General features: G+C 45.8%; 1 long non-coding RNA gene across 1 annotated transcript in view; it reads right to left on the bottom strand.

The window, feature by feature from the left end:
• Window positions 1–25,178, bottom strand: part of LOC135316756 (uncharacterized) — a 319,880-nt gene that overhangs the window by 49,912 nt on the left and 244,790 nt on the right. The gene's annotated exons all lie outside the window — the stretch shown is intronic.

Genomic DNA, 25,178 nt, shown 5'->3' with positions numbered 1-25,178 from the left:
ATCTGCCACGGCAATGCTTTTAGTGGCCAAATGATAAGTACCTTCCCCAACTCATAGCTGCTGCTTCTTGTGGTCAGGCGAAGGCGAAAACCTCCCAGCTCGTGCTCAGGGGCTGCCCCTCTGCCCCAGCCACCAGCACGGCCACTTGCCAAGAGCCCCGCGGTAGCCTGCGGCGGTCACAGGGCACCTGCATGGCTAGGGCAGGATTCACATTCATCTGCGCCAAGGGATAACGTCCCGCTGCCAGCCACATGCAGCCTTACGTTCCAAAGCACCAGAGTAACACTGTTAACAAGCAAACAGTTACTATATTATTCATTTCTCACCATTTTTCTTCAGTCAACACCTATGTGACTTTTCAAAATTTCAAATTAAAAAGATTTCAGAATTCAAATGGAAATTCCAATTTCAAATCCAAAAAGGAATTTTCAAAAAACCACAGTGAAACATTTGAGCAAACATTGCTAATAATTTTTAATCTGAAAGACACCACAGAAATGTTAAACGTGAGTCACAACTTCAAAGCAGAAAATAAGAAAGCTTTTAAATAAATTGTGATGCAGTCTTACTGGGATTTGAGGAGAACGTATCCTTAGCGCTTCTAGCATTTCTGGAATTCTTAAAGATCACGTCAATTTTGCCAGCACTGTGCCCAGCCTGGTCTGTCTTTGTGACTAGGGTTCCAAGGCAGAACAAACACTTCAGTGGAGAACCAAACCCCAGGTCTGGTTACCGCCATAGCTTTGAGGAAATGACTTCCTTTCTCTAATAGGTTACGGGGCTATTCTAAGGTGATGTACAGTATGAAGTTACTACACCATAGCTGTGTTATTTATTAATAGCACAGCTGTATTGATCCCATAAAGCTTCCTTTAAGTATAGGGTGATTTGAATTAATAGGCTTTACCTTGTGCTAGGGGCCATGCAGACACGCTATAAATCAGACAGTCCCTGCCCCAAAGTGCTCACAAACCAGATTAGAACAAGATGCAGCAGGTGGAGGAGACAAACTTGAGGGGAGGGAGGAGGAGGAAGTGGAAAAGCAAGCAGCATTATGCACATTAAGCAGAACTCTCTGCTCAGCAACAGCTAGGCATTGCCAGCTGGCAGGGATCTGCAGGCATCAGAGATGAGTCTTCAGAGGGCCTTAAAGAAGGTTAAGGAAGTGACTGTTTTAAGGGAGTTTCCCTTATGTATGTATAAGAAATAGCCTGCGGGAAAAGCACGTGGTGCTTGTAGGTGAAGCAGACTAGTAGACAGCTCTGTCTTCCAAAGGGCTGGGTGCTACCGCTGGTCTAATGGGTCAAGAAAATTGGCCTGTGAAGTGTCCCCGGTTCTCTTCCATTCGCTCAGATACACCTCTCCGTCTCCGAATTTCTGCCCAGAACATTTAGAAGATAGCGAAATAGACGTTAAAGGTGCTAATGATATAATTATAAAAGCACACAAAAGACATCTCAGCATTTCAAGATAAATTCAAGCCAAGTGCACTGCCAACATGCCACACTCCATGCTTCCCCTTTGAAATAAATGGCTTTATGCACTTCAAAGAGGTCTTTGTTTCACTTGTTTAGCACGAGATGCAAATATGTTGTCAGAGCAGAAGAGAAAATGCATTTTGCACCATGGGGAGCAAAAATGCCCAGCCAGCCACTCAGATGAGAATGATCCCAGGTTTGGGAGGCACAGCAGGCGGAGGAGGCACGAGATGTCTTTTATCTACTTTACTCCATTTTTAATTAAAATTATTTTAAAAAAATCAAATTTTGCAACAACAGCAGAGAGATTTTTCTGAACAGAGCTTCCCTCGCACATACGAGGCCAGGGTAGGAGAAGTGAACACAGAAATGGGAGCATGGCCATGACAGACTCTTCATTTCACTGCGTAAGAGCTCAGACAGTTTTGTTTTTCTCAAAGAAACACTAGTACTTTTTTAACAGCTCACACAACTGACACATGGGAGAGAATCTTCTAATACTCTCTGGGAAAAGGACCACCAGGCACTTTTTCCCCCTCTCGTGAGTGCTCTTCCAGCAGAGGTAACATTTGGAGGGCAGCGCCTGCCCTGAGCCTGGGATGAGCAGGTCTGATAAAGAGCTCGTTCCCCTACTGCCGAGGGCACCGGCACCGTTCAGGCGCCTTACACCAAGTCTCAGGCAGAAATACATCTCCCGTCTCCTGGCCTTCCCTTCTCAATGTAGGATACAACCGAGGTGGATCACCTCAAATCCATGCCAGAGAGGAGATTATTTTATCTGGCAGAATTAACCATTACCTCAGAACTCGACCATCAGCCGAAGAAGTGTTTCTAGGAAGCAGAGCAATCAGCTTGCTCATTAGCGCACTTGCTTGCCCCTCGTCAGCTGTTGCCTACTGAGCAGAGACCTCAGCCCTGACTACGCTGGAAGAGCAAGCAAGCATTCACTGTGACCCGGCGGGAGCAGGGAGAGGTGATGCGATAGACCCTTTAAAGGCTGTGATAGACTCGAGGCTGCTCTGCCCTGCGCTCTCCTCCGTGGTGGGCTGCTGCGAGAGGCCACATCAAAGGGGCTGGGAGGAAAACAAAACAAAATTAATTCTCTTACTTCTCCCAGCCACAAAGAAATTGTCTTGGAAAAGAATCTTTCTGTTCTCATTGTGGTCCTGTTTCAGCAGAGCTCATCTAAGATGGGAATTACAGCAGTGTCATAGAGTAGTGTGATAATATTGGAATTTCTAGGGAAGCTGCACAGTGGAGACTCGTGAGAAGGAGATGACGCTTTTGAATAGCAGCTGATGAACCTAATACAGGAAAGAACGGAAAATTTGTGCATATTTGAGCAGGATATCCACTGACACACAGAAAAAAAGTTAGAGGCTGGGTTTTCCTTTTACTTGCCAGTTCTGCAGGGCATGCAAGAGAGATCCTGAAAGACACTTCATGCTTGGAAGAAGTTATGCCACCCTGAAATTGGTTCACTCCTAATCTGGCATTCACTTCCAACCGCCTACTTCTGTCAGGGGTCCCTTCACCATAAGGCAGGTATTTGAAAGTGTTACTAACTTTCCTGAGCAAAGCAGAGTAGCTTGCAGGGTTCCAAAAATTTTAATCTGGTGCTGTCTGAAGAGAGACTGGAAGGGGGTTGAGGCCTTTCATCTTAAATTTAATAAGGTAGTGGCTAGGGTTGGCACTGCCTACCCTCTCTGTGCTCTCCAGGCATTTCACTCCACACCTACAATTTAGTGGAGTCTTTCCACAGGCTTTGCCTTTCCCAGGCACACAGGTGGTACAACTGAGAGGACAAAGGGAAAGAACTTGGTATTGTTTTGGAAACACTCCCAGTCCAAACACCAGTTTCATTCCCCAGCTGCCCTCCACATGATGTAATGGCCATTGCATAGGCACTGCAATCGTAGAACCTCTCAGGATCGCCGCGCACCACGCCTGGGCTGCGCTCTCCTCACATGCACTCAGTCTCAGGAATCTTTTAACAGCAATAACTTTCCTCCACCTGCTCAAAATTGGCACCCCACCCCACCCCCCCATCCCGAAACAGGACAGGGAAGCTCTCGTGTATTTCTTCCCAGACATTATCTGGCTCAGCACAGTGATGACAGAACCGACTAAATCTTCATTATGAAACATGGAAACATTTCAAACCTCCTGTTCCAACTTTAATTTGTGCATTATAGCTACTGCAAGTACTCCGTTTATCATAATAGAGTCCTTTTTTTATTGGTTCATCCAAAAATAAAATTATGAAAATGGGTTTAAAGAGAAAAAATACGTTTAATGAGTAGAACTGTCTCTGCAGTCCTGTGCTCCGTGCTGGAAGCAACGGCTGGGATTCTGGCACAAGGTGGGAAGCTCAATAGCTGCACTTCAGTGCAGCTGCCAGAAAGAATATACTCAAGAACAGAACGGAACCTTAACTTTGCACCGTGTGTGTTCCAGCCAAGAGTTTCCTGTGCTTAATCCTGCGTGGCAGGTAAACGCTGCAAGTCAAGTTCCTGAATCCATATCTGGTGACCTACAGAGACCCCACAGAAACTTCCATTTCCTAGTCACAACATCCATACAACACGTTCCTAACCTCGGAGGGTAACCTGAAGCAAAACGGGAGCTAAACCCCACTGGGACAACGTATCACTTGGCAGATCTGGATAAAACACAGCTTTTCCTCTTTTTATAAATTTTTAAGTCACTGTAATGGATGCTGAAAGGTGCATAACGTGCCAGCCTGACAGCTCTGGATCTAAAATTGCCTCTTTGCTCACGGGAAGACAGGCAGCACAGACACGCTGTGTGATCGTGTCCTGTCCCAGCCACGGTTGTGAGAGACGATGCGAGTCACGCGCTCTCCTGAGAAGGAGCAGCCTGAGCAATGCTATTTCGATAGCCTCCGAAACACCACCTTAACTGAAAATACAATACACCTTGACTGAACACGTGAAAAACTCTCTGGCCAGAAACAGGCCTCTGGATGATTTGCCTGCGTGTGCTGCTCGGCCACTCGGCGGAGTTTTCATATCCATTTCATATCGGCTTACCGGCTAAAGGCCCTAATCTTTGTGCCCATTCCTTTCAGGACTTGTTAAAAATCGCTTTCCTGAAGAAAAACAAGAATAGAAAATTCTAAGTTTTCTTTCTTCATTTAGAAAGTGACATATCTTGTTTGATCTGCTTTGTATTCTAATATTCTTAATCTTAGCTTCTATGACCGGTTTCTCACAATTCACACCCTTCCTGGCAATTCCAGACCTTGTTGATCTTGCAGTTGTTCTGTAACACATTCAATCAGCTTAAAGAGGTATGGTTGAGACGTCAAAGTTTATAAATAAAGTAAGAGCAGATGTGAAATTGGTGTCAGAACAGTGAAAGGTTAGCACTACTGCTCACCTTCCCAAAGCCACGTGGAAAGGGTTCATACAGATGACTAAAAGCCTCCCTCATTTTCTATTTCCTTTTACCCATAAGCTGAGTCCTAGCCCAGAAATTCAGTGGTTTCTGCAAACAGGAGAGAACGCAGAGAGGATGACTGCAGGAATCTCAAGTTCCCAGCCAGAGACTGAGGCCAGCTACAAACTTGTCAAGTGGATCCTTATTTTACCAATAGGTAATTTATGAATATTTTTGGCTCCCTGACCTGTGTTTCCTGAATAAAAAAGGTAGTGGCCTGCATCACTGGGAATAAAAGGGAAAGTTCCTACTGTATGCTCTGAAAGCTGGCATGACCTTGAGGACAATTTATTTCAGAGGAAAAGCACAGTTAAGACTTCTTACAGAGCGCTCAGAGAAGCAGACCCTGCTCATTCCCCAAATGTATTCAGAACAGAGGCAAACACTTCTCACTGCAATTCAAGGCTGCCTGAGTTTTCACCTGTAGATACGCAGATAAACTTATATCATCAGCTTCCAGGTTTCTGTGGGCTGGTATGTCAGCAACAGCTACAGTGATTTAGTGCAACAGCTCCAAATGGATTAAATCACAGAGTCATTTGAATTTTACCCAGGCTTGTCACACAAATCTCAGAAACCACTGTCTTGCATAAAAACTTCCTCTTGATACTCCTGAGGAATCATGACATAAACCAAAAATTAGGTCGAAAATGAGAAACAAAGATTTCTAGCATGGAAAACAGAGGCAGCACAAACAGCACATTTGAGTGAAAAATCTTAATTGTATTACGGTAGCAGCTTCCTGTATCTTATTAAGTACCTCTTCCCCATTTTTGATATATTATCACACATCGTAATAGTGTATTTTTAAAATGAAGTCAGTTTTTATTTTATTTCCACTCAAAAGGAATATTCTTCAAATATTCCACTCTTCAAAAGGAATGTTACTTTCTATTAAGTTCTGGAATATTTAAGTAAGCACAATACCACTAGAATGTTCCCTGTGTGCACGACCAAATATCTTGTCTATTTAAGAGCCTCCTCAGAGTGGCACAGCAAAAAGACATTTGCTACCGACTTCACCGAAGCTAGATTTCACTTTCTATCTTGAGTGATAAAAATGTTTTGTGATTTTATGGTCCCCAAAGTCTAACTATATCTTGCATTTATTTCAGCATAAGGATATTTGAATCAACTCAGTAAAAGGACAGTTATAATTTCTTTAAAACCCTATTAAAATAAATCCTAACAATACTGTAACTGATGCATGCGCTTTTCTTCATCTCTTTTTGTAGGAGTTAGACAGGGAGACATCTACCTACAAACTGTTTAGTATTTCTAATGATGTTATGACATTCTCTGTGGATTATATTTACTCTCTGGTCAACAAGTAAAGTTGCCATTTGGATCACATGAGCCTCGTGACATTCCCGATCCCCCGTTCCCTGTATGTTACTATTCGTCAAAGGTTTTCAGGGTCAAATGCTTCCTGAAAAGATATCTTAGCTTCACTTCTGCAAGTACTGAACACGGACTACAGACTTTTTTCTTGTAAAAATTCCTACTCAAAAAATGATAGCAAACATTATGGAAATATAAGTCAGACACCTAAGAAAACCTTCTCTTCACATGCATCTGTGGTTCCCCCCCCGCCAGGTATCTACGCAACTTTTCATTTTTTTCTGATAAATCTCAGAAAGTTTTCTCTTCTTCTTTGCTAATTCTACAGTTCACTCACTCCTGCCTTCACACCAGGTCGCTACCACAGTAGCTCCCTTCGGGAAATGCACGTGAGCGTTCTGGGATGGGTTTCCTTTGACTTCCCTGGCAGGAACAGCCAGATGAGAGGGCTGCTCACAGCAGCCCCGCGCTTCTGCCCTTCGCAAGGAACGCAGCAGCAGATCCCCGATACCTCTGCTGCACTTGTGAAGATCCTGGCAACGACCAGCTCTCCCTGACCTTCTGTAGTGACTGGAGAGAGCAGGAAATAGCAGATCCTAAACCAGCAGCTATATAAATTTAGTCACGCCACAAGCCCATCCCTTATGCAAGTGCTCTCCAAACACAGAGCTTCTTTCGCTTGGATGCGACAGCGTGTAGTTTAGCTTATTTGCCTTAGCAGGAGACATGGGATAAAGCTTGACTACGTACAGTTTACCAGAGGCTATTAAAATCACTCTACCATATACATGCAGGCTTGGCCCACTCACGTACCATTGTATTCCAGGCTTTTCTTCCGAGTCTGATCGTGCGTACCAAAAGGACTCAGAAGAGTTAGCAACAGCTCCCAGAACAGTGTGGCCGCACTCAGGACAAAGAACTAAAGTTGCTAAATGCAGATGCTTTCACTCTAGTGCGGCCAACTGGGGAGGAGAAACTCACCTGCAGACAACTTGACTTAATTTCACAGTGAAGGCAAGTCCTCAAAGAAATGATGCACAGGTGCAGATGTTTCCCTAATGTCACACCTTTCAGGAGGCTATTCAAAGCCTCTTTGCACTTAGGCTGACTTTAGAAGATTAGCAGCACACTAAAGGCGCAAGATCAGGCATTTGCCTACAGTGCACATACACTGGAATAATCATGTAATCTCTCTTCTTTGTTTTTTTGAGGCAGATGTGACTGTACCTGAAGGAGATACTGATCTGTCTACCTAACAATCACAAATACCTTATAAAATATGTCTGAAATTAATCCATTGTGAAGGTAAGAAGGGAAAACATAAATATCCTCGTTAACTCATACATACATACACAAAACTTTACATAACATACGGAGTGGTTGGAAAGATGCCCGCAGATGTAATTGCATTTCTGTGTGAAGAGCCTTTACACTCTCATCTCTGCCTTCCCCATTCATTTTAGTAATTACATGGAGAGAAGCAGCTAACACGCTTGTAATTAAAACCGGCAGTGACGGATTTTTAGGTGTTTTGATAGAAGAGAATTGACATGGAAAGCAGGCAGAGCTAGCAGGAGGGGTTTACCTGTCATATACGACAACTCAGCCCCAGGAAGGCTGCGCTAGAGTGCCCGCGGGGTGCTCGTGAGGACAGCGCGTGGGTGCACGCAATGGCAATGGAAGTCCAGACCACGCACACTCTCCACATTCAGCGTTTGCTAAAAGATATTTGATCACAAGACCTGGAGCTACTTTTTGCTGCTGGAGACCTCTTGTTTCTGTCCACTAAGTTCAGGGAGCGGAAAACAGCCGCTTTGCACAATCTACACTGCTTCATTTTCTACCCATTTCACTTGGCATTTTATTGGCAAAGGCTGTAACAGTTCTTTCAGTTTGGTGGGTGGAGTTGCTTTGAAAACTCCAGGTCTTCTAATTTTGGTGATGAATATTCATGATTCAAGCAATCTGTACCAGGCAGACTTTGCTGCCCTTTCTTTCCCTTCCCTACTACCCAAGTAGTAGCTGTGCAGAATTTATAATTGCTGTGCAAATAATATTCTCTTTCATTTTAAAATGAAAACTGGACAAGGCCTGTTCTTAAGCTGGAAGGTCCTTGTACTGCCCTAAAGTACGGCATGCTTGCAGCCCAAATATCAAGAACTCACATTAAGAACTAGATGGATGGCAGAAAGTGGGAACAGTAACCGAGGAGTCGGATCTTTCCCTGAAAGCTTCTGCCTCAACATAATCCAGAAACTAGCTTTTGAAAATGTGCTCTCTGGGGTAATTTACAAAAAAATTCCCAAGATATTTCCTCTAGGCTGTTTCTATGGTCAGCTGAGCATCTTTGCAGCTTCCTGCCAACTAAACAGGCAGGGAAAGACCTAAATCCCGTTAACGCTTGGTATTCGTTTAGCAAGAACAGAAGCATTTATTCCAGAAAAGACACACTTGAGCAATACAAGCTGTCAGTGATATTATGCAGATGATAACAGAAATATTATCCTGTGGTAAGTGACAACTGCAGGATGAACCCCATGATAGCTGAGTGAATCCTGAGCATTTTTTGTGAAGTCTCTAAAATAATCTGTAAAATTGTATTTTTACTGTATACAAAGCACCAAATAGACAGAATTCCCCATTTTGTGCTCAGGATTGCCATCACAAAGGACAAGGGACCGGCGTCACTTTCTCTAGCATACCACGCCATTTTGTAGGCTGGATTTTAGAGTTCAAATACATTCTACTTGTAAAGGAAGAAGCATTCCACGGTACAACATCTCAAAGAAACGCGGCACGGCAGTTTGCACCCTATGAAATGACACAATGAACTACACGTAATGTACTTGCATGACAGTCCTGCAAAGTTATGCCTCTGATAGTCTCACAGAGGGACTCTACGTGCCTACTGACAGCTGTACACAACTCTGAGATGTGGATCAGAGGGTGAGAAGGACAAGGACAGAGGCGCTGAGAAGTTTTTTATCAAAACAGTTATATTAAGATAGTGCTATATTAAGTCTGAACTGTAATTAACCCTTTAATGCTGCCCTGATGATCTGTTCAGCTAAACTGACCTTCATGGCTTTGGGAACGCCAGCTTGGCCAGACACTGTACTGAGAGAACATTTGTCAGGAGGGACATATTGAACACCACGATCAAGTCCTTACCTCAGATAAATATACTGAGACAAAGCGAAGCCAATAAATATACCCAGTTTACCCGGTCAGCACTGCCCAGAGCAGTGGTCTTGGCTAGAATTCTTCCCGTACAACTTTGTCAGAATCGCTCTCCTTCCCTGAGCTCTCAGATACAACACATTTTGCACTTTGGACTGACTGCAGAGCGATCCGATCTCCCATGGAGCGCTGGAAGGTTTTGGAGCATGTATGGGTGTGGGGTGGGTTTTCTACATATTCTTCTTAACTAAGAAAAGCTTACCTTGCTGCCAACATCTACAGAGGCTGGCTCTCATGATCCACGTGTGGCACCAAGGCATCTGTAATGCACACGTGGATCACATCAGTGCAGGGAGGATCAAAACCCACAGCTCTGTTTTCACCTGCCAAAAGTATCTGCGCGACCTGGATGCTCTTCAGCTGAACCCTCTTGGGGACTGGGAGCAAGACCCCTTTAAAAAGATTTATTTCACTTGCCATCCATTGCCTGGCCATCTTTTCTGTCTTCTCAGTATGGCTTGTTGCATCCAGAAAGTTTCGGGCTGTTCTCTGACTGTGGAATGATTCAGGCTGCCTGCCTCCTCCGCTGAGCTCTGGGCTAGCCGGGGCTTGAGCAAAGCACGAACCACTTTAAGGAAAAAGTAACCAACGGGCTTTTCCTTCTATTAAAAATGATCTTTGATAACCAGTTTTATGGTTCTATTGTTGCCTTGCAAAAGTTTGAGTAACTGCCACAGCAGACTTATGTAATTAAAACAGCTAATGATCCATTTGCCTATGTTTTTAAACATGAGCTCCCAGAAACAGCATATCTATGGATACAGGGCTGCATCATCCTATGAAGTACAAGATTTCGCTTTGCATAGTGAACTAGTTCACTTCCAAACCATAGCACAAAGGGGAGATAAGTCCCTGTGGCTTCAGCATGCCAATACTGCTGAGATGGTTCACAAGGGAGCATGCACCATACTGCACCACCGAACATCACCCAGCAATGGGTGGCACGGCTGGAGCTCCTGCCTCAGCAGGAATGCATTCAGCACACATTCTAGGCACCTACACAGGCGCGTAACGGTTAAGCATAGCAAATTTCTTTTAGCTGTAGCAGCAGCTCTTACACGGCCTCTGGTAGATTCAGTAAAAGATAAGTTGGACCAAAACCGTTGTCCCACGTTCTTTAAGTTATTCCGCCACTTTAGATTTTCTTGATAGCAGATGGCCAACAATCACTGAGCTGGTTTTGCCATAGGCTTCCTCACAATGGTTCAGAGCCGCCAAAAGGCCAGGACCACAGCAAGCATGAGGAGGAAAACAAGATCTGAGGATACAGTGAGAGCCATGCAAGACTTGCTTTCGTAGGTGACGCTGTATGAGGCTCAGTGCCCACTCCCTGCTTTTTTCTTGCCCGTTCTACAAGGTCAGAATAAATATTCCGACCAGCACTTGCTATCTGGATACGTAGTAGGGCACTGCCAAGGTGCACCCAAATCAGAGGCACTGAACAACTATCCCTTAGAGATGAGCTAAAGAGGTGTAGTCGAAGGCCTGGCCAGATGAGAAGAACAAATTGAAAGCAGGATAAGAATATGGGAATTCCCACAGCTACAGTAGGTCTAGAAAAGCTATAGAAAGGCTTATAAACACCAGAAACAGATAACAAAAGGTAAGGTAGTAGGTACTTTAGCAAATATGGCTTCAGTGACCATTCTCCTTCATCAGATTTGTGGCTTGCTTACCTCTAGTTCTTTCACTAAAATATATAATTGGCAGTTCAATTAAAAAGACAAGAAAAGTATGTACTATGGCAGAGCCTCAGGGTACTCTAGCCTGTGCACTAACAAGGTCAGGGAGCATATTTGTTGTAATGTTCAATAGAGAAAAACAGAGGGATAACTACCGTACACCACACACAGCACATCACACAAGGCTGAGTGCCTCCTGACACACGCTGGCTCGGACGCACACACCCCGCAGCAGCAGGTCACTGCAGACCTGTTTGTTCATCTACCTGCAAACTCACACTTGGAAAGAAGGGTGCACTGGGACACTTGAAGAGCAGTTCTGGCTTCTAACATACTTTTCTGAAAGAACCTTGAAAATATTCACCAAAGAAAGGATTTTTATCCTTTGTCACCTTTTTTTAGGTGCCCAGAACAGGGCAGCTGTCTCTGTGATGGGACTGGGAGAACAAATAGCCCCTAGTAAGCACAGCTTCCCAGCCCCAGCCCTGTAGAAAACAGAGGGGCCAGCAGCTGCCTTGTCCTGCTTCAGGAGCTCCATCCACGCCCTGCCCTACCTGCACGCAAAGCCAAAGCTGTGGCGCTGGCAGAAAGAGGCAGGAAACCTCAGCAACCGTGCTTTCTCCTTGCAGACCCCAAACTGCAACGCACAGACGCTGCCAAGGACGGGCAAAGCCGGGGGAGACGACCGACGCCGTGGCGTGCTCAGGACGGCACCCGGCGCGAACAGCTGAGCTGCCCAGCCCTGGCGCGGGGCCTGACTGCGTTTCGCCCCAGCAGAGCGGCTCCCCTTCGTCCCTGTCGCCCTTCGCTGCTTCTCCTCTCCTTGCCCTTAGACAAAGCTGCCGATGGGGAGAAACTTGCCGGCCGTTCTCCAGCTGGAGCTGCTGGCAGAGTTTGAATCCAGGCCTCCAAGGAAGAAAGGTCAGATCACAGCTCACTGCTACCTTGTCACTGAGACGAAAGAGTGCGATTTTACTGCTGCAGACTCCTGCTGCACAGAAGTGCTGTGCTAATTCCCATGGCCAACACAGAAGTCAGGCTGCTACGAGGTTATTTTGGCCTCTTGCCACAGCAGTGTGAAAAAGTGACCGAAACAAGCAGCGTACAAGTCAAATGTGGGAAGCACGGGGCAGAGATAAATCCTTGTTTGCGACACAGGCTGGTAGATGGACACTAGGAAAACACACAAATCTTGAAATGAAATGTTGTATCTGAAAGGAAGAACGTGCCCTGGGGCTATGAGGGTAGCTGACCTTCCCAGGCACAGGGGCCATACGGACTCAGTCGAGGCAAGGGAGTGGTGCAGCTGGTTTGTATGTGAAATGATGCTCAGTGCAGAGAAAGCTGAAGACGCTGGGGGAAGAGGGCTTGTGATTTTGTAATTCAGGTGATAAATACCCAGTAGGAAACTCAGGAGTTTGGTTTGAAAGACACCACTATGGCGCTGGGAGGGAGCTCCCTGGGCTTTCTTTGCCAAACAGATTTTAAATCAGAAATCGGGATTGTTGTTACTGCTGAATTTTCCGTTCTTAAGGATTGCCCACTCAAGACCAGTGCTGCCCGGATAGGAGAATATTCATCGTCCACTATTTACTTGAATGTAAAGATCAGTTTTGCAATAAGATCAAGTCTCTAGTTTTGGGGCATATTTGTTCTCTGCAGATATCTGGGCCAAGATCTGCAAAAGAGGCTTTCATATATCTTAAGTGGGAAAGCATGAGTAAGAGAATTAATTAATGTACTGTCACCAAGTTCTGAGCTGAGTATTTGGCAAAGAATTGGCATTTGCACTTCATATCGTGCCGGTGACGTGCATTCCTCTGTCCAGTCATGGAACAGGCATACTCTATAAAAGTTAAATAATTAATTAATACAAAGTAAATTTCAAAAGTTCACATAAAAATTTACTACGAAGCATTCACAAACTGCTTTTACGATACAGAAATATCAAACGGGAATCTCATGAATAAATCTAAATAATGAGGGCACTTGAAATCTAACATTTACTTGGCAATATTTTAAAAAAAGAAAAGAAGAAAAGAGCGAGGCAGAGAGAAAATATGGCAAAAAGCGAAGAGCTGTGATTACTCGTTTTGGTGCAGCGAAAACAAGCGGCCCAGGGCTGTGGCTCGAGCCTTACGCCCCCCATTGCGGACGGGCGCCTGCTCCGTGCGCGCAGTCACCCACGCAGGGGCAGGCACCAGCACTCCGAAGGCTCGTCAGCTCCCCGTGCCAGCGGCCGGCTCTCAGCAGAGTCCCTGGCTGCGCCCCAGAAAGCGCCCGCTCCGAGGCCGCGGCCCTCGCAGGTGCCTCCGCAGGCCCGCGCTCTGCCCGGCTGACGAGCCTCCTCTCCTGCAGCCCACCCCTCCGACCACCGCCGGCCCGTGCGCACGAAGCGGCCGCTGCCCGGCCTCTGCTGCCGGCTGCGGGCAGGAGGCCTGGGAGGGAGAGCTGGCCTGGCTGTGGCGGCGCGGCAGGCCTGGCCCGAGGGCAGCGCCGGCTGCGCACAGCGCGGGCTGGACCGCGGCGCGGGCGGGCCGCCTCGGGCGGGCAGAGAGGCACGCTGGCCTAAGCCCGAGCAGCCCCTGATGGGGGGCTCGGAGCTGCGAAGTCTGCGGGGACGAGGGTGCTGAGCGCCTCTGAAAGCTAGACCCAGCCTTCCGGTTCCCGCCGCAGCAGTGGAGCAAACGGGCCCCGGGCTTCCCCCAGCTCACAAGACTTAGAAACCTCTGCCGTATTACGACAACGTGGTTGCTGTTGAAAGAGAAATAATGTAAGAGTAGAGGACAGAGGAGAGCTCTGCCCAAGGCAGCATGAAAATAAGCAATAGCAGGTCTCTCTGATGAGTTTCTCCAGCGCGCCCTGCCCCTCTCAGGAGACACATCAAAGGGAGACGGGGAAATCAGTCCACGGCAGCGAGCCTGCTGGAGCCCGCTTGCTCAGCACAGGCAAAATTAATTAAGAGGGAGGGAGAAAAAGAGCCAATACGAGTCTGATTCTGTCAGGGAACATAGCACTGACAAACAGCAAACGCTAATTCAGGAGTTTTCCATCTCTTTCACACCTGCCAAAGAGGCGCACGATTCAGATTTGAAAGAGACTGTATTTGGATATCTCTGCACACATTGTACGATGCCGTACCTACCGCTGCTTCCTGGAAGCCTACAAAGACGAAAGGCAGCTGAAGAGAAACTCAGCCCGTGTAATACAAGGTTTAAGGAAAACACATCAACGTGTTGGTTATTGCTGTTAAAGAAAACAAAGCAAAGGTGAGGCCTCACACACCACAGGAGAAGCCACAAACAGGGACCTCTTACCCTGCTATCAGTGAGCATCTCATCAGAACAAGGCAAACATAACTATCAAACAATTACAATTCTGGAGGAATGAATTCAATTCTATTTGACATAAGCATTAAGACTTATTAATACTGCTTTTCTACATACTGAACACTACAGGGTTGGAAACATGAGACCCACACTCGTGGGAGGAAACAAAATGTCAGATGGAAAACTCTTAAAATGCAGGATTTCCAGGCATTCAGGTGCTGTAGTAGGGAGTCCCTGGAAATGCTCATAAATTAATTAGATGAAAGATGTAAAGCCATCACTCCAGGGGTATCGTTGCTCTACTATTTTTCCTTGCTCATAATTCAAAAAGGAGATGAAGCATCTGAGCCCAGTTCGGGACTAATAATTTCTAAATAAAAGACAAATATGTCTAGGTTTCACAAATAGAAAGGAGAGCATGGCACTATAAATAAGCTTTATTACTTGTTTTATTGTAAAGTTTATCTGGTCGAGCTCCTGCCTTTTACAGAATGCTCCTATTACTATTATACATCTGGGTGCATTAAAAAATTCCACTAGAAAAGGGACTTGCTTTACGTCCCAGAGAACTCCTGAGCCTCTGCTTGTGGGTACTCTCTGCAGCCCTGTGTACAGCTCCACCGAGCCAACTGCCCGTGAACATTTAGCAAACGGCCATTGGGCTGCGTCTGTTCTGAGCAGTTTTCTGGGGGTACGTGACGGGTGCATTAATCTGTGTGTTGCCTTTTTTTTCCCTGTTCATGGATATTATGACCACAGTCCTCAAATCTATACAATAGCTAGTCTGAAGAGTTCCCCATACCTTCTAAACTCACGGCCAAAGACGTGTGAGAATGATGCCGCAACAGCTGGCTGTCCTTGACTACCAGGCGCAAAAAGGCATTGCCCAAGAAACTGGTCCACTAGGGATACGCTTTCCAGGGGCAGACGAATGACTATCAGGCTACCATCTGCCCAGCAGTTAAGCAAAGTAATGCCTATTTCATCTGGAGTGTAAAAGGTGCTTTGTTCAAGTCAAATAGAAGCATATATCAGCAACATACATTAATAACTGATAACACATAAATATCCAGTGCATTTAATATTATCAAACTAATTAGGTGTTGGTTTGCCAGGAATAAAGGCGAGGTTTAAAAATCCAAGATGACATGATTACCACTGAGTAAGACATTCTTGCTCATCCTGAACACAGGCTAAAAGCATAGGTGACCGAGACAAGTCACCAGGCTGGAAGCCAAACTTATTTAATGTACTAAATTTGCAATGAAAATTCTAATGAAGCCATCTTGACAAGCTAAAACAGTGCTACTCTGGCCAGAGGTCTCCAGCCAGCTCACACGGAGGTAGATCTGGAAGCATTAACTCGCTGAAGAGTCACTCAGTGCATGGAGCGCACGTTACTGCTAAAGCTAGCACTGCGAAAATGTCAGGGCTGCCACAAAAACTCGCAGTCCAGATGCAGAAGGAAAAAAAAAAAACCACTTGCCGCCCTTACTGTAATTGTACTGAAGAAAGTGCTTATTAAACACATGTACCTGCTCCACTCAGGCAGAGAAGAGGTTTTCTATGAGCCTGAAACACTGCATGTACTAACCTTTCATTCTGTGTGAGAGAGCTGGTGTTAAATAGGGTCAGAACTACACTTGCTCTGGGGAGAAGAAAGGCTCACTTTGAAGACAGGCTGGTTACCCTGTTTTTCTTCCTACACCACAGCTTTCAGATTGCAGCTAGAACTTGAAGGGAGTTGTTCCCACAAGCTCTCCAGCCCAATGTCTCCACCCGAGAGGCTTGAGTAAATAGCAGAAGCTCTGGATATGAATCAGATGGAAAAGATTCAGCCCTCTCTGCTAGGTCTGAGTTCAAAGGCATCCATGGCTGAACAGCTAGATCAAGATCACTATCTGCATGTGAGGGCAGAACGGAGCATCCAGTAATAATGAACTGCTCACCCTTACGTGCTCATTTCTAGCTGTAGTGTGGCAGGTTGTGAGTGGAATCCATCTGAAGAAGTCCATGTACCATTGTACATAACACTGAGAGAGGTGGGGAAGTCCGGTTGTTTTAGGGAGACCTTCTTTCCTCTGTCTCCTTGCTGTTCTTCAGCTGCCTCCAGCTGAAATCTTGGACCTGGCCTCTCACTATCAGTGCTCACCCTCACTGCCAGAGGAAGACCAGAGGCGCTGCAGAACGTATCACAGAGAGCTCAGCCTACAGCACTCAGGTCCATGACAGACCTCCCCCTTGTACGTGCCACGACCCATCATCACGAACAGTGCGCGCGATCCATTCCCCATATGCACACATCAGACGTTGTGCTCCAACACACAGGTTCATCTCCGCAGCTGCTGGCACCTGACCAGGTACACTCAAGCAAAGTCAAGTAAATATACCCATGCTGCAGCTGCACCTCGCTGCATTACGCCCACAGAAAGCAAGTCGTGCCACGATAAGCTTAGGTATAAATGGGCAGAAGTCAGGGACAAAGAGGGTGTGCAAAGGGAAGGATGTGTCCATAAACAAAGCAGCTCAGTGTCAGCACTTGGGTGAGAACACAGGTGCCTCTGAAGACCTACTGCTCAGTGACACGTCTGCTCACCTGTGCCATTTCTGCAGGTCGTAGCATCCACGGCTGTGCTCCCCTGCATATGCGGGCACAGCCTAACTCCTCACCAGCAAGGGTACCCCACTTGTTAGCTGACGCTGGAATACCGCCGGAGCCCACAGCTAGGGTGTGCCTGTACCTCCCTCTGTGAAGCTGCCTGGTTTATTATCTGTAGAACAGCACACCTGGGAAGATGAGCCAAGTAAGTATTAGATGTAATCAGATACTTTCTGTCTTCAGGTGCCACCCATGTGCACACCTTCCCTACAAGCTGTGGAGTGAACCTGCTAACGATTCTATTAATAACGAGCAGTAGAAGTAGGTGAACTGGATGAACTTGTGTGAAAGCAAAACCTCAGAGGTAGATCAGTTGCTCTGTTCAAAGTAAACAGATAACTATCCCAGGCTGCAGGCAACTCTTCCCCTCCCCCTTTCCCATCTCCTCCTTTGGGACATCTCCAGGCATGTCCAGGGTGGTGCAGCCTGGCAAACAGACATTTAATCAGTGATTTATACGTATAAAAAAAGAATCACAAAGCCACCAATGACCCTAGGAAATGCTGAGTGCTAGAACATCCTCTGACGACTCCCCTTTGTGTTCACCTTTGCTGTACATGACACACTGTTAATGCACAAAAGTAAAATTGGTTGTTTCTCAGGGGGTTGCGTCCCCCTGCTTCTCACCTGCTCTCTGAAGCCCCCATCTGTCTGCAGTATCACGGCCAGCTGACTCTGATACCACGCAGGGGGGACTGGCTTCAACTGAGAACAGAGCAGCAGGGGTGGCGAGCTACGCCTAAGACACACGCAGCCTACTTGCAGGCAAAGCTCGTCATTGACTGCAGGAGAGGAACAACGGATCACACCGCCAAGTGTCCACCGTTCCCCAAGGCCCCCTCGCTTCTGAGGCAAAGCCTGAGTTTCGTGGCAGGGCAGCGAAGAGCGAGAGACAGACTCCGGAGCATAGGTTTGTTAGTTGGCGACTGCCGTTCACGGTCAGAATAATGGCAGATGGGAGGCGCTCAGACATTTTTGTACCCTTGACAAGAATTAAAATCTGCTGCCTTGGGCGTTACGATTGTCAGGTGGCCCCAGGCTTAGCAGTAGTGTGATGAGCAGGGCGCTGCCAGAGAGGCCGAGAGAGATGGCCTCAGGACCACACGGACCGAGGAAAGACAGTCTCCTCGGCCAGATTTCAGGTAGCTCGAGCTACAGGTATGCTTCTGAAATGCGTACGCTGCCTGAAGAAAATGTGGCATAACCTCTAGTACCGCAAGGAACGCTTATCGAGAGGTACCCAGTACCCGATCTGAAATTCACCTGCACAAAGACCCTGCAAATAGCTCTTACACAGGAACAAATCCAAGGTTTGAAAACTAGTAGAAACAACAGGGAGGTTTTTTGTCCTCTGGTATTTCGAAGGCCTTTTCACGCAGCTTTTTGCCTCGGTGCACAAACCCAACACAAAGTGCAAAATTCGATAATATCCTAGAATTTTGTTGAAACAACCAGTTCATTGACAGGAACCGGTCAAACATAATACTGGGAACGTGTCATAACGTGAGAAAAGGTTTCATAGCCAGCTGACATATTTAGTCCTCACTGAGCATAAACAAGGATTCCCATCCCTCTTCCCTCTCATCTATAACAGATTAAGGTTTCCTTACTGTTTTTTTCTGAAGACCTCTTGAAATGCAGATGCTACACCAGGGTCTCTCACTGAGATTCTTATGTCGAGCATGTTAAAAAAGGATAAATATTATACAGGGTATATATAAAGTAATAACATAGATCTATTAATAATGTCAGTGACAGTAACCCCTTCAAAATTATAAGAATATTTTTCTTTCCAAGCAGGAGAAGAAAAAAACCTGCTGCAATACTGGGTGCTGAGCCAGGGGCATTGAAATGGAAAGGATAAATAATGCATCATCAGAGATCCTGTTCTATTGAAAGGGGTTTTCGTTCTCCAAATGGAGCTTTGTATTAAAATTCCAGATTCACCTGGTAATAAATTTGCTGTTTAAAGACAAATATTACACCTTTTGCAAACTCTGAAGGGAAAGGAAGTAAGGCCGGACAGGCAGACCCCTACTCAGTGCTGCTGTGGCTCTGTGCCATTTGCTGACTGACAGCTGATAATTATCTTTGATTTAATGTCACTTAATGTTCTCTGCCCCCCCCCCCCCCCCCCCGCCCCTTGGTAATTCTCCTCTACTGACATACACTAGGAAAAGGAGGGTCTTGGAAGAAAAGGCAAAAAGGAATATACTGCTTCAGTAAGCTACAGAGAAAACACCAATTTTATTTATTCTTTAAAAATGTTAAACAATCTGCCAGCTAAGAAAACTATAATGAAAGCTTTAAACTTCAGAGAAGAGTGTAAAACATAGGTAAAATGACTAGCCCTCGATATAGATGAATTTAGGTAGCTTTTTATCTGCAGAGCAGCGGCACCAAGCATTCCTAAAGATACGCTCTGGAATCAAGAAAATCAAGGCTTTTCTTGATTTTCAGCAGAAGGAACATAATTTATTTCATTGCCTTGAAAGGCACCGAAGAGGCCTAAGCTTCCAGATGAGGGAAAGGCAATGAGGACGGCAAAGGGCTTTTCTATTATTTTCTGAGAGTGTGGAGTAAAGGAGGGACTCCCACTCCCTCCTCAGCTTTTCCCCCTTCTCTGGAGTTCAGGTCTCTTCTTTCCACCTTCTCCTAGGTTTCCTCTAATAAGAGATGTGTTCATAAGTTAATTTTCCTTATGCTAAAAATCAAGAGAAGACTCAAGTCTATCTGCTTCCCACCTGACTCACAGAACAAACTGAAAGCAACCACTAGGTCACCGTTGTAACCTGCCATCTGACAGCGTCTCCCCGACCCTGAACTCCCCGGTCTCTCTTTACGTGATAGAGATAGTCACTCTTTATGTGATAGCCTCTTCTTAGCACACTTCTCCTGTGATTTTTTTGGCCTGTATTTCAGAAAATGCTTGTGTCTCGTACCAAACAGTCCAATTAGCTGCTTTGGGGGCTGTAAAATAATTTTGAGGTCTTACATACTTGTACTTGCAGTAGCTTCCATGGAGGGAAAAAACCCCATCATTCCAATTTACCAAATTTTTAGTATGCAGATGGATTCTGGGCAAAAAAGATCCTAAGCAAACCCAGCTGGGCTCTCAGAGGGAGTTCTCAGAGAGAACAGAGCAAAATTCATAGGAATGTAGCTTAAAAATAAGTTCCTTTCCTATGGGAACTGCCAGAGAACACAAAGAAAATTAATGTAAAACCAGAGCTGTATTTCCTCTGTGAAAAAGGGACAGACTATGGTACCATCCAAAGTATTTATATACTGTTAAGTACATTAGGAAAGGAAGGCAGGAGAGACCCACAAAGAGCCAGGTAGAGGGATCCCTTAATGCTGCAGTAAAGCAAACTGTAATTTGATTTCTCCCTTGGTACACAAACCTCCTCCTTCCTTTCCCAGTCTCCCACCCTTAACTAACAGCGGTTCCACCTGGGGAAATGAAGATGCCGAGCTCTCGCACTGTGAGGTGACACTCAGTAAGGCTGACCAACCTCAGTCCTCACACACCCCTCCTACGGTACAGCTGGCAACCGCACAGTGCCCTCGCCACCTACACCAAGCTCTTCGAAACAGCGTCTCTTCTCAGTACAGGGCTTCGCATTCCCCTCTTATGTAAGGAAATGATAGCTTCTGGCTCCATTGTCAGTGTTTTCCCGATCTCAGCATTACTCCATAGCTCTGTCTTCCTATGCCAAAACCCACACGGTGCCATGGTGCCGTCCTACGGCCCATGTGCCTCCCATGCTATTCCAAAAAGCGTCCAGAAAAGATATTTCTTTGTGTCTGTGCACCAAAAAAAGTGGAAAGCTCGCCTGATTCTTCCTTTGCATGAGGATATGTATCCACTGGTGGCATCTTTTATAAACACATCATGTATTCCACCTAACGGTGCTGTGTGCTCTGAAAGAGTCACATATATTAGCATTCTTCAACCATAACTTTGAAGTCAGCATTTGACTATTTTTGCATTTCTTCCAGGTTGTAGTTAGACAACTCCTAATTCTATAGGGAAAGCAAAGACTATAAAATGCCACAGCTCCACTCTGCTGAAATAACATTAGCGAAATATCAAGTCCTTTATGATGTCATGAGGGATTCCTCAATGTGACTATAGCCTCCTAATGACATCATAAAAAACAACTGCAACATCAGAAAACAGCCAAGGGTCATCAATCAGCCCATCTTCTCTCCTGCTCACCAGGGGCAGCAGCCCAACTTGCTCCTATCTGCTTTTTATGAGCAGTGCTGTCCGCTGAATAGCACACAGAGAAGAGACTAATAATCATACAAATATCAGGGAGAGCGGTCAATCATCACCTGAAATGTTCAGCACACCTGAGGGAAATTCGGGTGCTGTAGCCTGAAGAGCCTGCAAGTGCAGCATGTAGAAGAGACAACACTACTGCCTTAGAGGTGACCTGGCGTTTCTGGGCAACGGGCGACACCGGTTAGCAATTCGGTCATTTTTAAAATGTGGGGAGAATGGGACTAAAAAAATGAATTCTTTGGTTGCTCTCTTCGTCCTCTAGCCATAAGCAAAAGCTCTTTCCATGTTGCCAAGATACCCATCTGCATGTCCCATATTACGAAGACCACACTGAAAGAAGGCTTTGCATCCTCAAATTGAAATGGGTGACAGTCCCAGCGAGATGCAGAGACTGCCAAATCCTCTAGCAAGAATGGAAACAGCCTCCCCACATTTGAAAATGCAATGCCTCTGAGTTAAAGCCTCATTATTCTCTCTCAGGAACACTTGGAAGTTTTCCAGGGTTGGGGATGTCTCAAGGAGTTTCCCAGACTCTCAGAAAAAAAATAGAAGTGGCAGACCCTGTGGTCTCTAGGTGTTTCACAGTAGCTCTTGGAAGGTGTTTAAAATGGACCTTCTGCCAGCATAGGGCTGACCAAAGAAAAGGGGTTTTTTGCCAGATAAGGGAAGGGATCTGGTTCCTTACCTTATTCCTCACAATTTTACAAATGATCATGCATCAAATATCACTTTATCACTTCCATTCCCAAAGCATCAGAACAATTATAAAAATTTTCTGCATGGTTATTCTAGCCAAAACTACACAGTACTAACTGACATCAGCTCAGAGGGGGCCCTGCTGTTCAGAGCAGGCTTGAGCTTCTCTGAGTCTGCTGTAAGGACATTCTGCAGTCCTCCCACAAAATTTCTTGCAAGGAGAAGGATTCTGTGGTGGGCTGATGCAGGCTAACGCATGCACAGAAAGAGACTGTTTCAGAATGTGCACTGATCTGCCTGATCCCATACCACCGGGATGCAAGCTGGACCGAACCTCGTAATTCTAAAGTATAAGCTAGTGAAAAAATCAACTGCTGTTCATACAGCTGTCTAACCCCTCTAGTCTCCATATTCTCTGCCCATTTGGCCTTGTTTTTTGTTTTCTAATATTCAGCAGCTGCTCATACCAGTAACCAGAATAAACTTTTTTCTTTTCTGAAATATGTAGCTGCTATTTCAAGAAAATGCCATGGAGCAGAATAGAATGGAAAATCAGTGTGATATGCGACTACATGAGTCAGTTACCCACCTCGGCAGTACTAGTAACAGAGAGCACCAGGCTCAGAAGACACAAAAACTTTTCTCTGTCAATCCCCACATTTGGAGGTACTGGGAAGAGGAACTTGTTACAGCTCTAAAATTAACTGAAACTGGAGGTTGTCTCTTGGCTTAACAGTGAGGGTGCACTTGGGCTCTCTGGGACTCTGCTTTTCAGGGCATGCAGGGAGGCACCGTCACCAGCTTTGTGTTTCACCTGCTCCTCTCTCTAAGCAGCTGCAGGGAGAAGTCTGTTTTCACAGATGATTCCCGATTTGAAGGTTGTGTTTTGACTTTCCTTCAAAAAGGGTCCCAGTGTTTCAAACCAGCCCACGGAGAAGCGCACAACACCCTTCTCCCCCCTCCTGTCCACAGCCTTCAGTAGCTGCAGAAATTATCTTAGGGACAAACAAGGCAACATCTCAAAGACTGGCCACTCTGGGGGACAAGTCAGTTAAGTCAACAGAAATTAAAGTCATCCAACTGCTGGGTGAGGGAGCAGCAACCCGAATGGCTTCTCCTGGAGCTTAGAAGTCTCAGTTGCTCTGCGAGGCTTGTATCGCCTTCCTTGCCCCGTGTAGTGCTCCGCTGGCTGCCACGGAGTCCCTGTGCACGTCGATTCCCCACCCTTGATGCATGCTGGGCCAGCCATTTCTGTTTACCCATTAGCTAGCAGATACTAGCCCACCCTCCCCTTTTATTTGTTCATTTCACAACACCAGTTAAAAACAATTTGTGTGTGTTTTACACACCGTTGAGGAGGCTGAGGGAGCAAGCCTCTGACAGAGGCGGGCAGAACGGGACCGTAACAACGGCAGGGGCTTGGCCGATGCGTGCTGACACCCTCACCAGCACAGCGGTTCCTGAAAACAGCAGTTCAAGTCCAAGTCATGCCTACAGTATCCACCCGAGGGCAGCTGCTGTGCCTTGCAGCCATACCCTGCTCACGACGACCCACGTGTGGCATTTTCTGCAGTGGGCAGCGGACCCTTTTTCCAGCCTATGCCAGTTCTCTGGCCAGAAGGTCCCCAGCTTATGTCTCAGGAGAAAGTGGTCTCAATGGAGCCAGCTGAGCAGAGGCTAACCACTTATTAGCCAAGCCCAAGGGACTGGCTGATTCCTGACTAGGAATCTTGCCACTTTATTTTTCTTATGCCTTGCCATCAGCATCATCTTAATTTCAGACTTGTAGGACCAACCCAACTGCCAGCTGACAAAGCCTGACGAGGTCAAACACTTTCAGTACTGCTGCTGCACAAACTCTCTTCCTCATGGCTTCTTTCAGTTTCTCTTTCTTTTGCTCCAAACAGCAGCCCGATGCTGAACGGGGCGCTCGGACAGTTCATGAATTTAAGGACACCAGAGCCCAGGTAGATCATTTACAAGTCAGCATGAAGTACAGAGAAAAGGAGGAGGCGGTGCTGCTGGCATTTTGGATAAACAAGACATTAGATAATTTTAATCTCAGTGTAACTCTGCTAGTTCCAGACTACATAATCCCACTCTTGAAAGAGGGTTATCTGAGCAGGCTGTCACGTTAACTAAACGCATTTGCCCCACATGTTAATTGCGGTAGAAAGCTGTTGAGCAAATAAGCTTGTTGCACCAAAATGATGTTCTTTTAGCAGGTCTGTTCCTTTCATGGATCTCCAATTCACAAGCCATGCTCTTTCAGAATGCACGTTTCAGTTTAAGGCAAAGAAATGTGTTCACTGAACTGATCAATTTTTTTATTATGTTGACTTTGGGTTAAATTTTAAGGCATCCTGTGCCACAGAAGTAAATTATTTTAAAGCAGGTTTATTTCTACAGCAGGATTTCAATGGAAAGATTTGAAACTATATGTGGAGAAGGACTAACAAAAGATGTATTTTCTTAAGATATTAGCATTAATAAATCCTGCAGCACACTGCCTGACACACCCCACTCTAATACTATCAATTTACTAAGTTCTTATCACTTACTCCAGGGTCTATATTCTGTGGAAAAGCACCTGTGTTACAATCTAAGCACTGATCGTATTTATTTCTACTATTTGTTATGTAATAAAATCACCTTAGCTGCAAGTTATTCTTAAAAAAATATCTGGGGTTTTGACCATGTATTTCTGATTCAGTGAAAAGAGGCGTATATATTATGTACAGGGGGGGAACACTGGTATCACGGTGCTTCTAGATTCACACATTTTAGTTTCTTTAGGCAAGTGAGGGAGGCTGAAATGCAGGAGAAGCCCACACAAATCAGAATACACACAATCTTCCAATAGTCACTGAGCCTGCATCTTTCTTCTGTGAAATCTAGTAACAGCTGGCTCATACCACATGCAAGGTAGGAGCATCGGTGGTGGAAGTAGAGAGCAGATTGGAAAAGGACTGGTTCTAAAATGGTCATCAGCCTCTCTTC

Source organism: Phalacrocorax carbo, chromosome 22 (genome assembly GCF_963921805.1).
Source record: "Phalacrocorax carbo chromosome 22, bPhaCar2.1, whole genome shotgun sequence".
In the NCBI taxonomy this organism is placed as follows: domain Eukaryota; kingdom Metazoa; phylum Chordata; class Aves; order Suliformes; family Phalacrocoracidae; genus Phalacrocorax; species Phalacrocorax carbo.
Note: the sequence above shows the minus strand (reverse complement) of the source record. Positions and strands in the feature narration are given on the sequence as shown.